The 10,398-nt window shown below is 34.3% G+C and overlaps 1 pseudogene; it reads left to right on the top strand.

The window, feature by feature from the left end:
• The first annotated feature begins 403 nt into the window (after positions 1 to 403).
• On the top strand, positions 404 to 1,346 carry LOC122734859 (annotated as a pseudogene).
• The last annotated feature ends 9,052 nt before the right edge of the window (positions 1,347 to 10,398 follow it).

Here is a 10,398-nt window from a genome sequence, read left to right on the forward strand (position 1 = left end):
TGTACATTTTATTTCCCTGTATTCTTAATTTTAAATAGTATCTCATAAATGAACTCTGCTTGGATTATTATTTAAGAGGCTTCTTAATCTTTTGCTTATCAATTTTGGGAGTGGAGCAGTGTGGTGGAATTTTTAAATGGCCCATACTAAGTTAATGACAGTCAGATAGCCAGTTAGTCAACAGTCCCAGAATTAGTACCCCAGGCAGATTAGCCCCCAAATTAGGCCCAATCAGTCAAAATCTTCTTACATTTGAATGGCGACTGCGAAGGGACTTATGGCCCACTTATAATTTTTCTTAACTTATCATTTTTCATATAATCATAATTTTTCATAAATCCAATTATTACAATTTTCAAGGTTAATTATAGTTAATAATTAATTTTTTATACATATCAATGAATAAGCTGCCACATATATCAGAAACCAAATTATCCAATTGTGTCCAGGGCCAGACAGGCATTATACTTTGGGAATTCCTACTGGGAGCACCCCTCTTGGCTGCTACAAGAATGAAGACCTGTCCTTCAAGCATATGAAGTTTAACATGCATGAGAACATGGGCTTCTCAATTGACCACCCTAACAGATACCACTCCTTAATACAGAAAAATTTCTTCAAGCACACTGATATTTTACAGGAAAATGCCCATATCATAGATAGGAATGCAGACAGAATGGAATGCTTTGGGGGGAAAAAATGATTAAGGCAACTAGAGGGGTTGAGCTATTTGTTGAGAGTATTGACCCTGATGAGCACATTGCCTTCAATGAACCTTACTCAAATCTGGTGTCTAGGATCCAAGTGAAGACTCTGGCCATGAATAATATCCAAATCCAATGGCTGGTTCTTCAATGGAGAACTCTTGAAATTCACCATGAAGTCACTGATTATGGGTGTGGGCATAGTCATGGATGCCAGTGAGGTCATGATTTTATCTGTAGAAGATAATTTCATAGGAGTAAATCACATATGGACTGTGTCTGTCTCCCAATAGCACTGCTTTATAGTACTCATGTAAAAACAAAGATGCCATATTAGAGCTGAAAGTGAAAATTGTCAAGCATTTCAAAGTGTTTGTGTTTTTTCATAAAAAGTTGGTAGAACCATTGTACAAAATAAAAGAAACAGGGGCTGCTAGTTGGTACAGTGGATAGAGCACCGGCCCTGGAGTCAGGAGTACCTGAGTTCAAATCTGGCCTCAGACACTTAACACTTACTAGCTGAGTGACCTTGGGCAAGTCACTTAACCCCAATAGCCTCACTAAAAAAAAAAAAAAAAAGAAAGAAAAAGAAAAAGAAAAAAAAAGAAACAAAGAAAAGCCAAGAAACTATACAGTAACTAATTTCCCCTCAGGGCCTGCTGACCATTATCCCCCAAATCTGTAGGAACGGGTCTTCAGAGGGAAAAAAAAAAAACATAATAATTCAATGATTACATATGTATTTCCCTTGAAATAATGTTTTATCTGCCTTTGATGAAAATGAATATAGGTGAACGTATTGTATTTGGTTTAAGGTTTAGAGCTCACACAAATTGAGTTTAGTAACTGGAGATTTTACTCTGAAGTAAAAACCCTGGATATGAATATCATCCAAGCCAATGCCTTGTTTTCCAATGGAGAACTCTTGAAAGTCACCTGTTTTCTATTACCATATTGTACATGCTAAGTAAGAGAATTTGAACATGGAGATGCTTAAAATGAACATTTTAAAAAGCACCCCTAATGCAAAGAGAGGGAGAAAAAATATTTATATGTATGTATACAAGCTCATTGTTTCACCTATCTAGGAGGGATATTCAGATTAGATGTATGTGGTAGCATGAGAGTAGACCCACTGAAATCTACTTTATGTTCTATAAAATATTGGAGATAGTAATAGCATTTCAGAGAATTAACTTTAATTCATGTAAAAGTGAAGATATAGTTTATAGTCATTTTGTAAGAACTTTCCTAAAATCTGTAGACATTTCCAGCCTTGTATTCATGGTAGGAAAAAATTTAAACATGAATCAAACAAATGAATATATGGAAAAGTCATTGGGACCATAGATGATTTTTTTTTTTTTTTAGTGAGGCAATTGGGGTTAAGTGACTTGCCCAGGGTCACATAGCTAATAAGTCTTAAAGTGTCTGAGACCGGATTTGAACTCAGGTACTCCTGACTCCAGAGCCAGTGCTCTATCCACTGTGCCACCTAGCCGCCCCCATAGATGATTGATAGATAGGTATAGATGAATGATAGATAGATAAATGATAGGTGGATGGATAGATAGATAGACAGGTAGGTAGATAGATGATAAAGACAATTTCCTGATTCTCAAACCTTTTAGAATTCTCACTGTTTTATATTATCTTTGGTATCATTGTACATGTGCTATTTTGTTGTTGTTGTTGTTGTCTTTAATTTTCTAATCTAACCACATATTTTATCCTCTAGTAGAATGTATATTCTTTCAGGGAAAGGAACAATCTTTATTTTGTGATTACACCATTAATTCATGTTTTAAGAACAGTGACAAAATCACAGCAAAAAACCAAGACAAAAATCCCCCGAAACTATATTTAAAGATAGATTAAATAAATATTATGTGAAATATATTCAAAGATCATTATTATCACCTAATAAATGCCTGTATGTATGGACTAGATTCTCCCTTGAATTGTATGATTAATAGATCTTTTTCAACTAAAATATTTTTAAAATGTTTTGTCCCACAAATCTCTTTTCCCTCTTCTTTTTCTCAACAAATCAACAAGCATTTATTAAGCACTTTTACTAGGCCAAGCAATGTGCTGGTGATTCTCAAAACTGATAGATAGGGATGAACTTGAAAATGAAAGGGGCACACAATATTAAGAGAACTCTGTCCAAATTTGTTATCATAAAACTTCTTTTAGGTATTAGAAGAAAACCTAGCTGTATGTGCATGTGTGTTTTCACTTGTTTTTAAAGTAAAACAAACATGAAAATCTATAATTTATGATACAAATTTCCTGGGTATTTTTTCCTGTCTTCTGTCTGATTTTTCAGCTGTGCCTCTTATTGTCTTAGAATTCCCTTTTGGATTAGCTAGTGAAAATTCTACTGGTGTCACTTTGTGATACTACATCATAAAAAACCCTATATTAAGTGAATAAGTATTTGAGTCTTAGAAAGAGTATTTATATACTAATTGCTGTCAGATCCTTTAGTATAGTAATCCTGGTAGAGATTGTTATACGGTGATGATGTTAATTCGGAACGGGAATATTACCTTTCATCTTCAATTTGATGGATGGCATCTTTCTCTAATGTAGAATTTCTGCATTGTGTCAGCACTGGGAATGTGTCCAACTATTCAAAACAGCACTTCACATCCAACCTCATAGTTCAATATGACTGAAGGTACTTGAGAAGATGCCAAGTAAACCTTAGACTTACAAGCTGTCTAATACCTAGGGTTTTGAATATACTCTAATTTGTGTTAAGTAAACTCATTTCAGATCGTTAGACTATGATTTTTTTCTCTCCACTGCTCAAATTTTAGTCAATAATGATTGAACCTACACTCCATTACTTTGCTAGGAATTTTAGTATATTCAGGTAAGTATGATGCAAGAAACTCTCAAAAACATATGATCAGGATGAAATCAAGATGTAAGAGTAAAGAAAGCATTCAATTGAGATCTCCAAATATTTTCTTTCAAACCGCTTTAAAATAACACTAAAAGTAAAATTCTAAAGTGGCAGAACTAACAAAAAGTCAGAGAGAGGCACTTGTCCATCTCACTTCTACATCATAGTTCAAGGGTAGAGAGGAGCACTTTTGTCAAGAGGGATTGGGAGCATTTAAGGGCAGCATAGCATTTGATCACAAATGATCTAGGACTCTGAGGAACAGTAACTATTGCAATTGCAAAGGATCAGGGACCTTTTTCTGGGTAAGGACCATAATGCCACCTTGCTATGTCAAATAGTCAGTTTATCACAACTACCCTCAAAAGTTAGTGAAGAGAATTACCAAGGACTGAGGAGTTCACTTCAAGTAATTATAGATGCAAATCAGAATTGTACAGTGACTTTCAGATAATGGGCTATGTTTTTGCTCCTGTTAGTATTGGCTCATATTTATGCACACAATTCATTTTAATGCCTGCTCCATAAAAGAAACTGAAGGAACTGGAGGAATACATTTTTATTTTATGATTTATCAAGGATTAAAAAGAAAGAAAATTTTTAAATCCTTCCAGAAGCAAACAAAGAATGAAATGGGTAATAAAGAGGTAATGTATGTGCCTCATCTACATCACAGGGTTGAGAAATAGAAAATAGACTAGGAAGTAGAAAGGACTGACGGGGGTGGAGGAATCTGGACCTAAGTAATAGATATAATGAAATTGCTGTATAGAATGGGAAATTCTCATAATAAATCAATTTCCTATAATCCAAGGAATGACGAGGTTGATCTACTGGTGCCATTACATAAAAATGTCATTTAGAAGATAAAAAATTAGTAATTACACTTGGTTTTTCCCTACTCGGTGGTATTGAGGTAGCAGTTTTGTAAAATGACTAAGAATGGAGATATCTGTTGTATCCTAAGAGTCAATATCTGCAACACAATGGGGAGCCCACTGAGACTTTGTCAAATTTACAGCAACTACTTACTCCTATTGACTGTGTGATTATACAGGACAAAACCAGAAGAAAAGCAAAAACAATGGATAAAAATCATAGCATCATCAAGTAATATAGATATAGGAATAGAAGGGACCTCAGAGGCAATCTAGCTAAGTCCACTCACATTTTACAGATCAAGGAAATGAAAGTCTTGTAGGTTAAATTTCATTCAGGAGGATGCCTAAGTAGTGAGAATTAGAAGCAAGGTCTGAATCCAGATATTTATTAGTGGTATAGAGGGCATAGCACTGACTTCTAAACTCTGTATCTGAATTATAATAGTCTCATAACTTAAATATGCTAGCAGGTTGGAATGACTTTCCAGAGCTGGTAGCCATGTGGCTCCAACTAATTTCTTTGGTCATAGAGGCAGAAGACTTTAACATGAAAAGGAATGGAGAACAAATGATCTCCTTTTTTTTCAGCTGACCTGGACAATGGAATGATATGTAATACCCAGAGATGTCAAAACTTGAACAGTAAATTTATTATAAGACTTCTTTCAACTGAACTAATGAAAAAAAATTGAAAAGGAAAAGATGAAAATGATGCCTAAACAAAATGATGTTTCTATAATATGTTAAAGATTGCAGAGCACTTTAGACATATTATGTCTTTTGAGGCTCTCAACAGCCCTAGCAAGTCAATAATACAGGTATAATTCCCATTTCATGGATATTTCTTTGGTTCTGTCCTAATCAGTGTTTTTGTTTTCAATAATTTGAATGAAGGCATAGAAATCATGCCTGACAAATTTGCAGATTACTTGAAGCTGGCAGGGAGAACTAACATATTGGATGAGATATTTGGGATTTGGAAAGACCTCTATCTTGACTCCAACCTGTCTATCTATGGAAATTACACATTGCTTTTCTTTATTCTTTTTGATCTAGCCAAACGGCTTTCTTAAAGTTTCTCACATGCAAAATTCCATCTCCTATTATTATTACTTTTCAAAATTTGTCTTCAATGATTAGAATATATTTCTTCCTCATATCAGCTTCTTGGACTCTAGTTTCTTTTAATCTCAGCCATTAAACAACATTATATAAAACCTTTCATAATTTTCCCAACTGATAATTTATTTACTTGGTAAAACATATATGCAATTGCATACATATTTGTTTCTCATAATAGAATAGAAATATATGCATGTGTCTCTATGTATATGTATATATCTGTATGTATATATTTATGTATATGTATATAACTATGTATATGTACATATATACACACATACATACCCATGAATATATACAAAATGGTGTATATGTATTCCAGCATCTAGCAACCTAGCAGAGTCCTGACACATAGATGATTGATAATGTTTCTTAAATGATATAGACACACTTCAAAGGGGAGCCAAAACTAACACAGAAAAATAAATTTAATAGGAAGAAAAGTAACATTTTACTTTCAGATTTAAAAAAAAGTCAATTTCCCAAGTCCCTTACAGGGTTTGTGTGGCTGGGTAAAAATTTTTCTGATAAATACCATGAGTTGATTATCAACAGCAAACTTGATATGAGTCAATAATGTAAAGCTGTTGACAGAAAAGATAACGTTTATCTAAACTCTGTTACACTACATAATCTTCATTAGAAAGGAAATTATATTTTCCCTCCATTCAGGTCTGTATATTTAATTGACATCTAGAATATTGATCTCGGATATGGTTACCATGTTTTGGGAAAGATATTGACAGCCTTAGGTACACCAAGAGAAAGGTACATATATTTGTGAATCAACTGAAGACAAACCACAAGGAAGGGTTGGAGGAACTGAAGATTTGTTTCCAGAAGAAGAGGCTTCAGTGCAATGTGATAGATTTATCAAATAGTTGAAGACATGTGAAAGAAGCAGATTTATCATTTGAGTCCTCAGAAGAGCAATGGGGCCATATGTGGAAAATGAAGGGAAGAATCTTTATCCAAGGCAACCTCTTCAGTATAACAGTAAAACAAGTCTATGCTCCAGCCAATGATGCAGAAGAAGCCAGAGTTGATTAGTTCTATGAAAAACTGAAACGCCTTCTAGAAATAATACCAAAAATATGTCACATACATTTTAAGGGATTGGAATGCTAAAGTAGAAAATAACAGGCAGGTTTGTCTTTGGAATACAAAATGAAGCAGAACAGAGACTAATATAATTTTGTCAAGATAAGTCTCTGGTAATGCAAACATTATTTTTCAACAACCCAAAAGGGCACTCTACACAGGGACCTTACCAGATAATTAATATTAAAATCAGATTGATTATAGACTTTGCAACCAAAGATAGAGAAGCTCTATACAATCAGTTGAGACAAGACTTGAAGGGGACTATGGATCAGATCATGAGCTTTTTATTGCAAAATTCAGACTTAAATTGAAGAAAGTGGGGAAACCATCAGACCATATAGGTCTTACCTAAGTAGTGTCCCTCATGAATATGAAGTGGATGTGATGAATAGATTTATTGGATTAGATATGGTAGACAGAGTACATGAAGAATTATGGAAAGAATTTCATGATATTGTACAGAAGACAACAACAAAAAAAGAAAGAAAAAAGAAGGGCGAAAAATGGTAAATGGCTGTCTGAAGAGCTTTTACAAATAGCCAAGGAAAAAAGGAAGAGAAAGAGAATGGAGAAAGGGAAAGATATACCCAATTGAATTCAAAATTCCAGAGAATATTAAGGCAAGATAAGGTTTTCTTAAATGAGCAATGCAAACAGATATGTGTAAATAATTGTTATTTGAGGTTTTTATGAACCCATCTTTTGGCTAGAATTAAAAAAAAAAAAACACCTCGGCCCACACTGGCCTGGGGCTCCACAAACCTCATGGTGCTCCACCCACTGGTGGTAGCCATCACCATGGCACTGGCACCTCATGTCATCACCACTCTCTGTTGCCTACATGAGCCTGGAAAAATTATAATGATTGGAAGCCTAGTGAGGGCAGTCATGTGACTATCAGAGCGGCCAGCCAATTGGTTGGGGACTTCTGGGGTTTGCTGGGAGGGGGAGGAGAATTCGCCATTCTAGCTGGAAGCTGGAAGGCAACAGGAGCAGGGCTGTGTATTCTCAGCTGATTCCTGGGTGGTGATATTTTTTCAGGTTGTATAATTTCCCTTTCCCCATTTTATTTCCTTTCCCTTGATCCTACTGATCCTGTTTGTGTGTTGTTGTTGTTTTTTTTTATGTTTGTTATTATTAAAATAAATCCTGTTCTGTTTTGAGGGAGGCTGCCATTCTCCTTCCTTGCCCCAATACTGTGGCGAGCCACTTAGCTAACACTCCCCAATTAAGAATTGGTCCCCACATAAGAAAACAATAAAATGGAAAAAAAGAAAAGATTCCTTAAGATAATCATGGATAACTAGGGAACATTTCATGCAATAATGGGCAGAGTAAAAGGCAAATGATAAGGACTTAACAGAAGTAAAACATATTTAAAAAGAGGTTGCAATCATACACAAAAGAACTATATAAGAATGATCTTAACATCACCAAATAACCACAATGATGTGGTCACTGATCTAGAACCAGAAATTGTGGAGAATGAAGTCAAGTAGACCTTAGGAATCATTGCTAACAATAAGGTTAGTGAAGGTGGTGGAATTATAGCTGATCCTTTTAAAATCCTAAAAGATGCTGCTGTTAAAGTGATGCACTCAACATGTCAGCAAATTTGGAAAACACAATAGTGGCCACAGGATTAGAAAAGATCAGTTTATATCCCTGTCCTAAAGATGGGTAATGCCAAGGAATATTCAAATTACCAAACAATTGCATTCATTTCATACACCAAAAAAAATTTATGCTTAAGATCCTGCAAGCTTGGCTTCTTCATTATGTGAACTGAGAATTAACTTAAGAACACAGCTGGTTTTCAAAAGGAAGATGAATTAAAGACCAAATTGCCAACATTCTCTGGATTATGGAGAAAGCAAGGGAGTTCAAAAAATCATCTTCTGATTCATTGCATAAAAGCCTTTGAATGTGTGGATCTCAATAAGATGCGGCAAGTACTTAAAGAGGTGGGAGTACCAAATCATCTTATGTGTCTTTTGAGAAAACTGTATGTGGGACAAGAAGCAAGTTAGAACTGAACATAGAACAAATGATTTAATATTGGAAAAGAAGTATGACAAGACTATATATTGTCATCTTATTTATTTAATTTTTATGCAAAGCAAATTATGCAAAATGCCAGACTGGCCAGAATTAGAATTGCCAGGAGAAATGATAACAATCTCAGATATACAAATGATACCACTCTAGTGGCAGAAAGTGAAATAGAATTTTAAAAGCCTCTTGATGAGTGTAAAATAGGATGATGTAAAGGCTGGCTTGGAGCTTAATGTACAAAACTACAAACAACAACAGCAAAAACAACAACAACAAAAACTATCTTGGCAACCAATCCCATCACTTCCTGGTAAATAGAGGGACAAGAAATGGAAACACTGCCAGATTTTATATTTTTCAGCTCAGAGATCTTAGCAGATAGCAACTGCAACCATAAAATTAAAAGATACTTGCTTCTTGGAAAGAAAGCTATAACAAATCTGGGCAGCATACTAACAAACAGAGACATCACCTTGATGACAAAGGTCCATATAGTCAAAGTTATTGTTTTTCCTGTAGCAATGTATGGCTTTGATAATTGGGGTATAAGAAAAGCTAAGCGCTACAGAATCAATTCTTTTGAATTGTAATGCAAGATAAGACTTTTGAGAATTTCTGGGACATGAAGGAGATCAAATCAGTCTATACTTATAGAAATGGATTCAGACTATTCACTGGAAGGTTACATATGGAAGCTGAAGGTTAAATGCTTTGTCCATATAATGATAAGTCACAACTCATTGGAAAAGACCTTTATGTTGGGGAAGATTGATGGCAAAGGGAAAAGGGGAGAGGATAAGATGGATAGTCGTGTCATGAAAACAACCCATGAATTTGGACAAACTTGGGAAATAGTAGACAATTAAAGGGACTAGAGTGCTATGGTTAATGCAGTCACAAAGAGTTGGAAATTACTGAACAACAACAAAGAAAAGGCATCCTTACGATCAAATAAATCAAAATATGGAATGGGCTGCCAAGGGAGGTATTGGGCTTGCCCTTCATTGGAAATCTTCCACAAGTTGCTGGAAAGCCATTTATTGCTGGTGTTATAGAAAGGATTGTTAAAAATTGATAGGTATAACTATATTAATTCTGAGGAGTTTAAGATTTGTGAGACTGTGATTCTGTTATTCTGTGATAGTAAATATATTTGTTATATATATATATATATATATATATATATATATATATATATATATATACATACACACACATATATGTGATAGTAAATATATTTGTTATATATATATATACACATACACACACACATATATATATGAGTGTGTGTATACATGCTAATATATGTCCACATTTATGTATATGTTATATTATAGATTATAGATGCCGTATATGATATATATTTATTATTTACATTTTCTTGTTTATGTCCTCATATTTTTCTAAAGGATGATTTTTTATCCATAGACCATTCTGATAAAGTTTCATAGAAATGGGAAAGGAGGAATAAGTATAGGAAAACAGGCCAGTTGTTCATACAAGATATATTAGAAGACATCCATGACTAATAGCTGAAAGATGATTAAAAACAATATCTATAAGCCAATTAGTCAGTAAACATTAATTGTGTCCACTATGTGCCAGACACTGTGTT

The sequence above is a fragment of the Dromiciops gliroides genome, chromosome 1 (genome assembly GCF_019393635.1).
Source record: "Dromiciops gliroides isolate mDroGli1 chromosome 1, mDroGli1.pri, whole genome shotgun sequence".
NCBI lineage: Eukaryota > Metazoa > Chordata > Mammalia > Microbiotheria > Microbiotheriidae > Dromiciops > Dromiciops gliroides.